The sequence below is a fragment of the Papio anubis genome, chromosome 11 (assembly GCF_008728515.1).
Source record: "Papio anubis isolate 15944 chromosome 11, Panubis1.0, whole genome shotgun sequence".
In the NCBI taxonomy this organism is placed as follows: Eukaryota; Metazoa; Chordata; class Mammalia; order Primates; family Cercopithecidae; genus Papio; species Papio anubis.
In genome coordinates, this window is record NC_044986.1 from 114,695,244 (window position 1) to 114,709,324 (window position 14,081).

General features: G+C 50.6%; 1 long non-coding RNA gene across 3 annotated transcripts in view; it reads left to right on the plus strand.

Annotated features, from left to right (window-relative positions):
• The first annotated feature begins 846 nt into the window (after positions 1–846).
• The window catches only part of LOC110744076, a 38,628-nt gene continuing 25,393 nt past the window's right edge, over positions 847–14,081 (plus strand). For all 3 annotated transcript variants that reach the window (XR_004177165.1, XR_004177167.1, XR_004177166.1), the window contains exon 1: positions 847–1,986. This is a non-coding gene — a long non-coding RNA (uncharacterized LOC110744076). The remainder of the gene's footprint in view (positions 1,987–14,081) is intronic.

Consider the following 14,081-nt stretch of genomic DNA (forward strand, 5'->3'; position numbering starts at 1 on the left):
AAGTGAATCCAGTAGGACTGGTGTCCTTCTAAAAGGGGAGATGAAGACACAGACATGCATAGAGATAAACCATGTGAGGACACAGGGAGAGGATGGCATCTCCAAGCCAAGGAGAGAGGTCTCAGAAGAACCAGCCCTGCCGACACCTTGACCTTGGACTTCGAGCCTCCAACATCATTGCAAGAAAATGCATTTGTGTTGTTGAAGCTGCCCATCTGTGGTATTTTGTTACTGCAGCCCAAGCAAACTAAGATGTAGGCTTTTTACATTTCACCTAGTCCAGGAGGCCTTCTTTCTCTCCATACACTTGACTTCCCTTTTTCAGCTCTTCTTTTTTTAAAAGTTTTAATTATTTGTGGGTAGATAGTAGGTGTATATATATTTATGGGGTACATGAGATGTTTTGACACAGGCTTGCAATTTGTAATGATCACATCATGGAAGATGGGGTATCCAGCTCCCCTCAAGCTTTTATCCTTCATGTTTCAAACAAGCCAATGACACTCCTTTATTTTCTTATTTTATTTTATTTTTGAGACAGAGTCTCACTCTGTCACCTAGGCTGAAGTGCAGTGGTGTGATCTTGGCTCACTGCAACCTCCGCCTCTCAGGTTCAAGCTATTCTCGTGCCTCAGCCTCCTGAGTAGCTGGGATTACAGGCATGTGCCACCAAGGCCAGCTAATTTTTGTATTTTTAGTAGACAAGGGTTTCACCATATTGTCCAGGCTGGTCTTGAACTCCTGACCTCAAGTGATCTGCCTGCCTCAGCCTCCCAAAATGCTGGGATTACAGGCATGAGCCACTGTGCCCAGCTGCTTTTAGTTATTTTTAAACATAGAATTAAATCGTTTTTGACTCTAGTTACCCTGTTGTGCTATCAAATACTAGGTCTTATTCTTTCTATTTTTCGTATCTATTAACCATCCCTACTTCCCATCCCCCACGGACTGTCCTCACTTCCTGCCCCACCTCCCACCCTTCCCAGCCTCTGAGAACCATTCTTCTACTCTGTCTCCATTGTTTTTATTTTTAGCTCCCACTGCAACACTTCGTATGTATGGAATCACTTCTTCAGTGTCTGGGTTCCTTGCAAGTCTTTGAGGTTCTGTGAAAGTAGAAACTGGTGCTAGTGCTGATGGCTGTATCTCAGTGCCTCACACATTCCTGCTGTCTGGAATCTTCCAGGCACCATATATGCGTGACTGACTGAGGAAACCAGTGGGCAGCATTGGAAACATCCAGGAAGATCCTTGAAGCCTGAAGACCGCCCACTTCGTGCAGGCTGCATTGACCACAGAACTGGAGCCCAACTGTTGAGTTCCCATGAGGGAGACGTAGGGACCAAGGAATAACTTCCCCTTCACCCTCTGAAGGTTCATTGAAAATTACTAGCAAGAGGTAGATTAATAGGAGAAAAGACATACAAATGTATGATCAGTGTGTTCACACACGAGTCTTCAGCATGAAGAGCCCAAGATACAGGGGGAAGTATCTGTTTTTATGCTTATGTTCAACAAAATATGGAGAGCCACGTGAAAGTATGATTGGATGAAAAGGGTCTGATTTAATGCTGGTAGACAGAGTGAGGACACCTAGCAAAGCCTGTCTCCCTAGATTCTTCATGGCCTCTCTGAGCTGCGTTCCTTCCTTCTGGGTGTGAGCAGGACCCTCTCTGGAATGGGGATCTTATGACCTACAGTCAGACACAGTCGCTCAGAGAATTTCTTTATGGCCTGCTTTTACAAAGAAATGCAGAGGGATAGTTAGAGTAGATTGTGAGGATTTATGGCTGGCTTTGGGGACAAGGGGTTCTGGAGTCTATGACCCACTTGTGGAAGAGAGATTCCAGGTTCTATGACTAGCTTTGGAGGAGAATGGGTCTGAGAGACAGGAGGGCAAGAGAAGGTAAAAAGAGAAAACTTTTGTGTCTGACGCTGCTTCTGAGACCTTCATTTTGGGGTGTCATTTTCTGAACCCCAACAAAGGTAATGGGAACCTTGATTCCTAGATCTTGTCTATTTCCTTTTCACTGCTGATTGTTCAGGAATAAAAGGAAGTGAAAGGAAGATTTGAAAATATCATTAAGGGGAATGGTGTGTGGATTCAGTGATCAGATCCTATGTGGCCTCTTTAATGAGGCCTATTTGGAGAAGGACAGGTAAGAGGAAGGTGTTCACGGTGGGAGGTGGAGTTTGGGGAGGTAGTAGAGGCTGTCAGGAAGGAAGGTTGTGGTGTGGAGACTGTCCTCACTCAGGGTTCATTTTCCTCCAGGGTCTCCCTAGATAAGGAGGGTCCAACAGCCTGCTCCTGTCAGTAGCTCCTGAGTGAGGCAGGGATGTGAAGGGGAGGATTCCAGAGGCTTCCACGACGCACACCTCAGTGTATGTGTGTTTAGACCATTTCTTCCTGCACTGCTTTTTCGTCTTTTCAAACTGAGGGTGCAGGAGACCCCAAGCTTCCTGATAACAGGAAGATAAAAGGCTTCTCTTCTTGCCCTTTGCTCCTTTCCACATTTTCCCTTCCCCTCTTCCTGAATCTTCTCTTACCTCATCTTCTGCGCCATCTGTAGCCCAGGCATGCTCCTCCAGGGGCGGGCTCTGGCCAGGCTGGCATCATGCGACCACTTCCTGCCGGCGTTGGATGGAGGAGGGCGTGTGGACCGACCACATTCTCGCTCTGGGACTCAGGAATGGCCAGGAGGCCCCTGCAGGCAGCTTGATGATGGGAAATGTGTGTCCAGTTCCAAGAACCCCAAGAACTGCAGGGTCTTCGTGCATAGCCACGTGGACGGAGAAGTGGAGCACTGGGCTGTCGGACAGGGAATGAGGCAGAGGTGGGGGAAGAGGGGAGGAAGAGACTGACAATGGCCTGGGTTTCTGAAGATTTTCTAGTTCCTTCTTCCAGGACTTTCTGGAGGCCTACCTGTGTGAATTTCCTGAGTTACCCCCTCTGTCTTTATCGTATGTACCTCTTTTCTCCTAAGCTAGCTTGAGTTGGTTTCTTTTAATTTTTATTTATTTATTAATTTTTTTGAGATGGAGTTTTGCTCTTGTCACCCAGACTGGAGTGCAGTGGCACGATCTTGGCTCACTGCAACCTCCGCCTCCTGGGTTCAAGTGATTCTCCTGCCTCAGCCTCCTGAGTAGCTGGGATTACAGATGCCCTCCATCATGCCCGGTTAATTTTCTGTATTTTTAGTAGAGACGTCTTTTCACCATGTTGGTCAGGCTGGTCTCGAACTCCTGACCTCAGGTAATCCACCCGCTGTGGCCTCCCAAAGTGCTGGGATTACAGGCGTGAGCCACTGCGCCCGGCCTAGTTGGTTTCTTTCAATATGACCAAAGGTCCCTGGCCGCCTCCCTTCTGTCCCTCCACCTTCTTTTTGTCTCTCTCCTGCCTTCCCTCTCTTCTCTCCTGCCTCCATTTCCTTCCCTTTCTTTCCAGTCATGAGTCTAAAGGGTCAGTGCCAGGAACAGACAGGCCCAGGCAGCAGAGATGGGCTGTCCCCTCCCGGGCTGCTTGTAGGTGCTGAGTTCCACTGCTTTCCTCTTCCGAGGTGTGGAGAGAGGCCTCCCCTGTAGGCTTGGCCAGGCCTGGTAGGTTTTTTGTTTGGTTTCCCATAAATCACCTTCCCAAACCGAGATCTACTTCTTTGAGCTGATAAATATCTTTGTCTTGTGTGCCCAAGTTCAAAACCACCACCCTAGCAACGAAAACACACACTTGTTTTTACCTGTTTCTATATGGGGTCACTTCTATGCATATTTTAGAGGCACAGCGTTTCCCCCCGTAGATCCTAACAGAGAGACTGATTCCTGCAGAAGGTCTCGCTGTCCTCCACGGGTAGAAGTGACACAGCACGCGTGTGTGTCTACATTAGATATGGAATTGAATCACGGTAGTGCAAGTTTAATGACAGAGGGAGAGAAGAAAACCCTTTAAAATACTTTGCTTGATCAAAATTTCTAGGTCCCATACTTCATATTTGTTAATCCTCCTGGGAGAAAAGTGCTACAGTAATGACTAAAGCATGCTGAGTTTAGCCTCTCTTTATTGAAAAGGAACTTTTTTTAAAGGAGTTTAATTTGAACAGCGGCTTCCGCCAGTCTTGCTGTAATTACAGCCTTCCATTTCGATTGCAAGTTGTATCGAGCTCGGCAGAGCCATAGGGTGATGTGAGGGCTGGAGAGACAGGCAGGGAAGCCTTCTTTCTGGGAGGATTTCTATTGCTTTTATATATAGATATATTCTTTTTTTCTGAGCCTTCACTTAAAATACAGGGTGAACAGTCAGACTGTCAGAGCAGGGCTTGGCGTGAAAGCCTATTATTATTAATTTTTTTTTTTCCATGACAAACTTCCTCTGGGTTTTTGTTGTGTTGGTTTCCTGCCCTCCCTGCGTCCCTGCTGGGGTATGAGAATCAAAGCTCATCCCACAAATGGAGAGAAGAGGCAGGTCACAGATCAGCGTGCTGGTGGATTCCTCCCACTGTCCCTGGGACACGCCAGTCAGTTTGTCCACCCTGCCTCTCCCAGCCCCTCCCAGCCCCTCCCAGCCCCATCCCCTCCTAAGGGGTGTCTCAGGGCCCGGCAGGCTACACTTAGCGCTGGATGATTCATGATCCATTCGCTGGAGCCACATGTCTGCCAACCCTCATCCTCTGGCCCCAGCGCCGTGGGAATATCCTCTGTCTTTATCCTGCACCTACACGGGCACAGAACTCAAAAAGCATCCCCTCCCGTGATAGCAGGAGTGAGCAATTGGTGAGAATTTACAGATCTCATAGGGGAGACAGTTACAGGGGATCACGCCACAGCAAGCTACTTCAGGATGCGTTTTAGATGTTTTGTTTCTCGGCCGGCTGCGGTGGCCTCATGCCTGTAATCTCAGCACTTTGGGAAGCTGATGGGGGGTAGATCACCTGAGGTCAGGAATTCGAGACCAGCCTGGCCGACATGGCAAAACCCCGTCTCCACTAAAAATACAAAAATTAGCCAGGTGTGGTGGTACGTGCCTGTAATCCCAGCTACTCGGGAGGCTAAGGCATTAGAATCGCTTGAACTGGGGAGGCAGAGGTTGCAGTGAGCTGAGATCACACCACTGCACTCCAGCCTGGGCGACAGGGTGAGACTCTGTCTTAAAAAAAAAAAAAGATGTTTTGTTTCTCTAAAATCTTTTCTCTGCGTGTGTTTCTACTCCCTGTCCCCGGGAAGTACCTAACCTAGGTGGCTGTCCTCTCTTCTTTCTTGCAGAGCGAAACCCTTTGTCCCAGCTCCTGGACTTGCACAAAAACCCAGTATGGACCACAGCACAACACAGAGCTGCCGGGTGAACCAGATCCACTTTCCATAAAAGGCAGTTTTATGATTATCTTTGATATAGAAATAGGTCACTCAGCATCAGGGATGGATCAAAATATTTCTCTCTTTTGCCTAAGAGCAATAATCGAATGAACAGCTCTTCTTCGTTACTGAGGTTTTGATCGGTAAAACCTGTCATTGACAAAGCATTGAGGTTTTGTCAATGTTACGTCGCATTTAACACTCATTAGATGCCCTCCCTCTGAATCCGCATCTCCCACTGTCTTTAATTAGTTCAGGAAATTCCTTGCAGTCCCCTCAATGCCAGCACTGGTCTGGTGGAGACAGAACTGGAAGGGAGACCACTCCGGGGAAGTAAGAGGAGCTGCAAAGACACAAATGGGCTTTGCCCTCCTGCCTGGCTCCACAGTCTTCCTGTTGCTTCAAGAAAAGTCCACACCTCTCAGCATGGTGTGCAAGGGCCCCCGCAGTCTGACATCCTTGAAGCTTCTGAACTTCCCCTCCTGCCCCTTTTCTCCTTTTTAGCCAGCTGGGTATGTGCTCACCCCAAACAGGGATTCCCACGTAATACTGGTCATGGGTGTTCTTCAACAGAGTTCCTTCAACTGTTATCTCTAGGGCGCTCCAGGGTCTTGTAACTGGAGACCACTCCCCTTCTCACAGCAAAAGTGAACCCACCTTTGCTGTTACCCTACTGTACATGGGAGGGTGTAACTGACATGGGTGGGTGGAATCCTGAGTTGGACCTCAGACTCCCAGTCCTGAGACGAGGGTGGAGTCCCCCTGTCCCCACCCTGTTTGGGGGAGATACTAACCCCTCTCACGTACCATTCTTGGAGGGCAAAGTGTGGGACACTGTCAGAGTCTTGTCCGCTGGGCTCTGTTCTCTGAGTTCTTCCCCACCTGCTGTGCAGAACTAGAAACTGTAGCCCTACTTGCCAGGCTCTGCGAAGGTGTGCACCAGTAGCCATAGGGACTGGCTGTTGATTCAAGCAGGTTGCTGGAAATAATGGGCTGACACCTGGAATGGGGTAGGATTTGTCCCACTAACCTGGACCACTTTGCCAGGCCCTAAGGGTGGGGCACAACTTCTTCCACCCTCATGCCACCTCAGGAATTCATGGCTCATGACAAGCACCTGAGAGAGGCTCTGTCGTCACCTTGTGTCCAAAGCCTGGCGCTGTCCGGTCCTGCAGTAGGATGTGTGTGAGACGTGGCTTGGATAGCACCAGGAAGGAGCATGAACTTACTACCTGACTGATAGGGTTTGCCTGTGTCCCCACCCAAATCTCATCTTGAATTGCAGCTCCCATTATTCCCATGTGTTGTGGGAGGGACCTGGTTGGAGATCACTGAATCATGGGGGCGGTTTCCCCCATACTGTTCTTGGGGAAGTGAATAAGTCTCACGAGATCTGATGGTTTTATAAGGGGAAATCCCTTTTGCTTGGTTTTCATTCTCTCTTCTCTGCCGCCACTTAAATGTGCCTTTTGCCTTCTACCATGATTGTGAGGTCTCCCCAGCCACGTGGAACTGTGAGTCCATGAAACCTCTTTTTCTTTACAAATTACCTGGTCTTGGGTTTATCAGCAGCATGAGAACAGACTAATGCACTGATCCCTGGCACAGCTGGGAGGGATGCCTGCCTGTCTTGAAATTGCACTTGTCTCACCTCTGACCCCACCAGTCATAGGGTGGGGGCCAAGAGCCGAGGGGCAGTTTTGGTGCTCAGTGGGGGCTGGCCCGGCGGCTCTAATCTATGACCCTAACCTATTTTCTGAATGATCCACATCTTCACCACCGAGGAATGAATATTCCACAGGACATATGCAGCCCATCTTTTCTACCATCCTGCTGGACAGTAGTAACGAACATGTGAGGGTGAAGCCTTGAGTTGGACCTCAGGCTCCCTGTCCTAGGAGGAGGTGGACCCCCCATTCCCACTCTGTTTGCGGCAGCTGCTAACCTCTCTCTCTGTAACGATTTCTTTTTTCCTCCCTAAGACTTGAGCTTGCAGTAGTATTCTCTTTCTTTAAAATTTCTATGGCCTCCCCTTTTTCCTCTTCCACTGGGGCTAATCATGAAGCTTCTGGAAGGCCCTCAGGCTGTTCACGGAGCCTGAGGTTGTTTGTGAACTGTCAGTTTTTCCAGGCAGACTTCTGGCTGTGTCGTGCTAGGTTTCCTGCCGTGTTTGCCTCCTTCTCCACTGCCTTGCCACAGCTCCCTTCAATCTCACTCCTAATCATGAATCTCTTCACCTTCTTTCCTCCAGGCACTGAGAAACTTAACTTTTCCCAAATTCTCCCAGAACTCTTTATTCCAGCAGATCTGCCTCCTCTTTCGGGAAGCTATATGATATGGACAATGTTCGTGTTCCCTCAAAGTTCATTTGTTGAAGCCTTAACCCCCAAGGTGATGGTATTTGGAGGTGGGGCCTTTGGGAGGTGATTGGGTCCTGACAGTGGAACCCTGATCAATGGGATTAGTGCCCTTACCAGAGACACAAGAGAGATGATCTCTGTCTCCATCATGTGAGGCTATAGCAAGCAGGTGGCATCTGTAAACCAGGAAGAGAGCCCTCACCAGGAACCGAATCAGCTGGTACCTTATCTTGGACTTCCCAGCCTTCAGAACCATCATATATAAATGTTGCATAAGCCACTTGTTTATGGTGTTCTGTTATAGCTCCCCAAGCTAAGACATTATCTATGTTTGAACATTTTATGCCAGAGCTGGGCACTGTGGTGCATGCCTGGAATCTCAGCACTTTGGGAGGCTGAGACAGGAGGATTGCACGAGGCCAGGAATTTGAGATCAGCCTGGACCCCTGCCTTTACAAAGAAAAAAAGAAACTATTAGCCTGGCATGATGGTATACTTGCAGTTCCAGCTATTTGAGAAACTGACGTGGGAGGATCTCTTGAGCCCAGGAATTTGAATCCAGCACGGGCAACATAGCAAGATCTCCTCTTTAAAAAAAAAGAGAAGGAAGAAAAGAAAATTCTGTGGCAGAAGAGGAGTGTTCACACCACCTCCTAAGAAGATTTCAGAGCCAAGTTCCCAGCTGCCCATTCCAAGTCCTTCTTGCTTTGAGAGGTGATTCTAATCTCCATAACCATGGCTCTGGGTGCCAAACAGCTCTGCAGTGTGGACGAACGGCTCTGACTCCGTGGGACCCTAGATGTGATTCCGGCACAGCTTTGCTTCAAGGTTTGGAGATCCAAGATGGTAGCCTTTCCTCCTTTTCTTCTATAACCCATGCAACAGGCTCCGTATCTTTTTGCCCAGGATGTGAGCTCAGAGTGGGAGAAGACAACCTAATTTTTTCAGCCATTGAAGGGGGCTCATAGCCCATGCTAAAGATGATTTTCTTGCCTGGGTTGGCTGGAGCTGGGGTTGGGGCTTAGTCTATGCCTGTAGCTGGTGACCAGCTTGGCCACTCTCCCCTTAAAGTAAACACACACATGAGCACAGGAGAGACCAGGGTGCTCACATAGATCTTAAGGTCTTTGGTGAGAAGTCTAAGCTTCCGAGGTAGGGGTGGGAAGAGGAGAAAAGTCAGGCAATAGACACTCCTCCCATGCCTTGTCGCGGTCTAGTGACCTTGTGTCCCTTTCACTATCTGAGAGCATGGCCCTCTGGGCTCAGCCTTTGGGATGGCCCCGGGGAGGACACTCCTGGTCCGGTGTGTGGTGCCCTCTCTGCCTTACTATTTCCCTCCCACCCAGTTTTTCTGCCCTTTGAACTTCTTTTTCCCCGACTCCCCTTCTCCTCTGCTCCACCTCCACCCTCAGACTACCCTGGAATTTGAGAAGTTTCTAGTTTCTTCTGCTGTTTTGTAAGCTTTCCTCACCTCTGGAGATAGTCACGAGCCAGGTACACCATCCATTCTGCTAGCTGGTGGATGACAGGGGTGGCGGTGGGGATTTTCTGCTCTCAGTTGCAATTGCCCATTTTTTTCCCTTAGTTTACTTTAAGTTCCTAACATCAGTCAGACACATCTTACATTGCAAGGGGTCATTTGTGCCAAAAGTCCTCATTGGTTTTACATTTGAGATTCAGAGCCTCCCTGCTAGCCTAACACCAACCTTATTATGCAATAGGAAGTCCTCCACAGCCCCCGCCCCCAGCACTGCCTTCTGACTGGGTTACCTCGAAGCACCTTCATCCTTCCAGTCAGCTCTCAGGGGTCCCAGGCCTAGCGTCTCTCTGGCCACAGGAGAGGGGAGAGAATGGGGGCTTGGTTGTGCTGCCACACTTGAGATTGGAGGCCAGGTATGGTGGCGCACACCTGCAATCCTAGCACTTTGGGAGGCTGAGGTGGGAGGGTCACCTGGGGCCAGGAGTTTAAGACCAGCCTGGGCAACATAGCAAGACTCTGTCTCTGTAAAGTACAAAACTTCTCTGGGCATGGCGGTGCATGCCTGTAGTCTCTCCTACTCAGGAGGCTGGGGCAGGAGGATCACTTGATCCTGGGAGGTCGAGGCTGCCGTGAGCTATGATCTCACCACTGCACTCCAGCCTGAGTGACAGAGTAAGACCCTCCCTGTCTTAAAAAAAAATTGGAGGTAACTGAGAGGTGGCCTTCTCTGAGACCTGTCACTTTACAGACAAGAAGCCTGAGGCTTCGAGAGGTTAGGTGACTTGCTGAATCCCACTGTCAACAAAGGCGTGGAAGAATTGGGGGTGGAGTTGATCTCCTCTTGGAGGTTGCAGATTGATGCACACTTCCTGGGCTGCCTTGGAGGCATGGGTTGAGGTGGAGTCCAGCCTTCAGTGGCTCTCACCGTTGGCTCCTGGCCTCCACTCCAATACTTTGCTGGGACAGATGTCATCTCCAGAGGCGGCCCACACACCTTTGCTGAACACGTCTTTCCTTCACGGAAATGCAATTAGTCTGTCTGTGGTTTCCACCCCGAGGTCCTGGTTCTTCCTGTCAGAGTCAGTACCCTCCTGCCCTGATAGCAGTGGTCCCAGGAAGTGGCCGTCTGTCTCTCTGCCTTCTCTCCTTCCTGTCCCCCTCCCGAGTGGGAAGCCTCAGGGCTCTGCACGTGTGCTCCGGGGGTGCCCCCTTCTAAATAGAAGCACACTGCTTTCTCTGTGCCTCCCACCAGATGTGTGGGAGCTTTTCCCACACCCACCCATTCTCCGACTCTCTGGACACCACCTGGGTGTCTCCAATGCAGCTATGACACTGACCCACTGGATTAGTGCGGGCCCCACAGGCAAAGGGCTCAGTGCCACGAGACTGCCCCCCACCCTGTGTCAGACGCCTGTCACAGCAGTGGGCCCCCAGGTCAGCCGCACTTCTATTTGACTTGGCTACAAATCAGGGGTTCCCACAACCCCATCCTCAGGTTGGATCATTTGCTATGATGACTGACAGAAGGCAGAAAACTTTGACTGGTTTCTTATGAAAGATATGATAGAGGATGCCAATGGGCGGCCAGATGAAGAGCGCACAGGGTGAGGTCCAGAAGGGTCCTGGACACAGGAACTTCTTCCCTGTGGAGCCGGAGTCTCCCACCTTGCTGGCTGGTAGGAATGCCCATCAACCCAGAGGCTCTCCAGACCTCATCTTCTAGGGATTTTGTGAGGCTTAGGCATGATGGATTATTCTTTTCTTGGAGGGGGACAGGATCTCTCTCTGTTGTACAGGCTGGAGTACAGTGATGCAGGCTTGACCTCTGGGGCTCAAACAATCCTCCTTCTTCAGCCTCCCCAGTATCTGGGTCTACAGGCATGTGCCATCATGCCTGGCTAAGTTTTACATTTTTTGTAGAGATGAGGTTTTACTAGGTTGCCCAGGCTGATCTCAAACTCCTGGGCTCAAGTGGGCTTCCCACGTTAGCCTCCCAAAGTGCTGGCATTACAGGCGTGAGCTGTAATGCCCCTGGCTGGCATTCTCTATTATTAACTCAATCTCCAGCCCTTCTCCCCTCCCCGAGGATGGGTGTGGAAGTTTGAAAGTTCTAATCTTCTAATCCTGGCTTTGTCTTTCTGGCGACCAGCCCCCACCCAGGAGCCCACCAAGAATTGCTCATTACAACAAAAGATGCTCCTATCCTTTCAAAGAGTTTAGGAGCTCTGTGTCAGAGACTGGGGTCAAAGACCAAATATGAGAACCAGGGATGTGCTTAGTACTTCTGTCATTCAGGAAATTTTAAGGGTTTTAGGAGCTCTGTGCCAGGAACCAGGGACAGAGACCAAAGATGGATTTTTTTGGTGACACATCTTCCCTGTCCATTTGTGGGGCTGAGATCCAGGTGTTGTCTGGCGGGCTCAGAGCACACCGGATTGCATGAGTCCCTTCGGTGGGCACATTGCCCTGCCCTCTGCTTTCAGGTGGCCACGTGTGGCTGAGCAGGAAAGAGGCCACAGCGCTGGGAGCCTGATGCAGGGAGCTGTCACCACCTGCCACCGCAGCCCTCCAAGCTGCTCCTGCCAGGCCAGGAGTGCAGCCAGCCAGGGAGTGAGGCCGGAGCCGAACAAAGATGCAGATGCTGCTGCCGGAAGCAGGAGAGGAGGCCGCGGCCAGTGCTTGGCATCCCAATTGGCATCTCGGCCAGCGGGGCTCCGGGGAGGAGTGCTGGGCAAGGGATGGCTCATGAAGCAGACAGATAAAGAGGTCGTGAGTGGATGGCTCTCCACACGGCCATTAACAAGCAAAGATGGCACCGAGCGGCTATCTCAATTGCGTGGCCAGGGCACTTTGCCATCTGGGGCTCGGGCTCCAGAGGCGGCCAGCAGCCCTGTTCCCACAAAAGGTGGAGTCGTTGGAATTTCTGGTTGGAAAGCCAGTTTTTGAAGGATGATTTCTCAGCTCCTCTCATTAATGAGAAGCAGAGATTTCAGGTTGGCAAATGGAGCTCCCTCTGGCCGGATGCACGTTTTCGTGCTCTCTTGCTGCCTGCAAGTCCTTAGAAAATGTTTGGGGGAAAAAAGCCTTTAAATGGGCTCCAATTTTCTAATTTAATGGGAATGTATTGGGCTGGATGGAGGGCCTCCAAAGAGGCCCCCACCCCCACCTTTGGGCAGCACCCAGGCTAGACTCTCTCCTCTGGTTTTCCAGCCTGCAATCATTTCAAACCCTGGGTGGATTATTTCCCTGCTCTCAAAAATCCCATAGAGCCCCCCAAATCCCAGTAGAGTAGAATCTAAATGCCCTACGCTGGTATCCAAGGTCCCGGTGGCATTCTTCTCTTCCAGGTCAAAATAATTCCAGTTTCTAAAGAGACATTTCCCAAGGGGACACAGCATGCTCTTCCTCAAACCTCTAGGGGCTGCGTGGAGGCTGTGGGGACCCCCTCCCATGCTGCCATTGTGCTGGCGTCCATCTGGGCACAGCCCCGCCCTGAACAGCTGACTCCCCTACTTGGCTTCCCTGGCTACCAGCCCTGCCTGGTTCGTTTCCCATGGGCCCAAGCGTCATGGAACATCAGAGCTTCATGTGACCTGGTCACTCTATAAAGGAGTTGCTGAGGCCCAGAGAGGGCAAGGAGCGTGGTCCAGGTCACACAGCCAGTTGCTACTGAGCACAGACTTCCCTGAATTGGGAGAGTGGGGGTCACACCCTGCCTCTCTGCGGTGGGTGACTCTTGAATCTCTGTCACTGCTGGGCACAGAGTGGCCTGTGTCACAAGTGCCACTTGGTTGATCCATTTCCTCCTGACTTTTTGTGGTTGTCTCTTTTAAGCCATTTATGTCTGAGGTTGCAATTTTTTGGATGTCTGCAATCAGACCTTGGCAATGACCTTGAGCAGTAGGATATAAATAACTCCCACATGCTCAGCGTTCCAATAATGGAACACTGGGCGTAAATGAGAAATGATTCTGGCATGAGTGAATCTTGTTGAAAGAAAAGACCCTTGGAGAATAGGGAGAGGGTTTCTCACCATCTCCCCAGTGGCCTTTCCCTCTCTTCTAGCTGATTCCAGAGACAATCCCAATACGGCCTGTCCAGAGGCCTGGCTGGTGGTGGGACCTGCTTTCTGAAGTGTCCCTGGCTGCTGCTCTGGGGATGGTGGGCGGTCGTCTCCCCCATAAGCGGGATGCCTGGCCCCTCATCAGCCAGTGAATCCAAAGCTCAGCAATCTGCGCTCATTTGCAAAAAATCCAGCTCTTCTGTGTCCTGTGGCCCCGTGGAGAGGGCTGTGCAGGGCCATGCTGGCAGTGCCGCTCTGAAAGCAGGAGGTGGCCCAGGATTCATGGCCCTCATTACTCCTCTTCCAGGGTTGATTGTGGAGGTGGCAGGGACAGTGGGTTCCCTCTTCCCTTTTATGTGCTCCCCCAGTAGGAATTCTCACAAGGAGTTGATTTTGCACTCTCATTAAAAGCAGCACGGGCTGGGCACAGTGGCTCACGCCTGTAATCCCAGCACTTTGGGAGGCTGAGGCAGGTGGATCACGATGTCAGGAGTTCAAGGCCAGCCTGGCCAACATGATGAAACCCCGTGTCTACTAAAAATACAAAAATTCGCCAGGTGTGGTGGTGCGCACCTGTAATCCCAGCGACTGGGGAGGCTGAGGCAGGAGAATTGTTTGAACCCGGGAGGCAGAGGTTGCAGTGAGCTGAGATCCCACCACTGTACTCCAACCTGGGCCATAGAAAAAGACTCCATCTCCAAAAAAAAAAAAAAAAAAAAAAAAAAAAGCAGCACATTAGAGCCAACAAGGTCTGGGGGAAGAATCTGCTGACCTGGGGTCCCCAGGGAAACTGGGCATTTGTGTGTGGGAAGCCCACAGGCCGAGTGAGAGCCCT